Genomic DNA, 258 nt, shown 5'->3' with positions numbered 1-258 from the left:
TTTTAACTTAGACAGCCAAATAACTCGAAATATCGCGATTAAATAAAAAAATGTTTAAAACAAAAATGGTTGGATATGAAGGGGCTGAACTATGACCTTGACAATGACCTTGACCTTCATTTTCAAGGTCATTTGAAGGTCAAAGTCATTTTTTAAAATGGAAAGCCCCATTTTTCGTTGAATATTCTTGTAGCTTATCTCGAGAGCTTTCCAAAACACTATAATAAAATATTTTTTCATTAAGTACTTCTCGAGTTA

The sequence above is a fragment of the Trachymyrmex cornetzi genome, unplaced genomic scaffold (genome assembly GCF_001594075.2).
Source record: "Trachymyrmex cornetzi isolate Tcor2-1 unplaced genomic scaffold, Tcor1.1 scaffold245, whole genome shotgun sequence".
NCBI classification, from domain to species: domain Eukaryota; kingdom Metazoa; phylum Arthropoda; class Insecta; order Hymenoptera; family Formicidae; genus Trachymyrmex; species Trachymyrmex cornetzi.
This window is presented reverse-complemented; position numbering follows the sequence as displayed.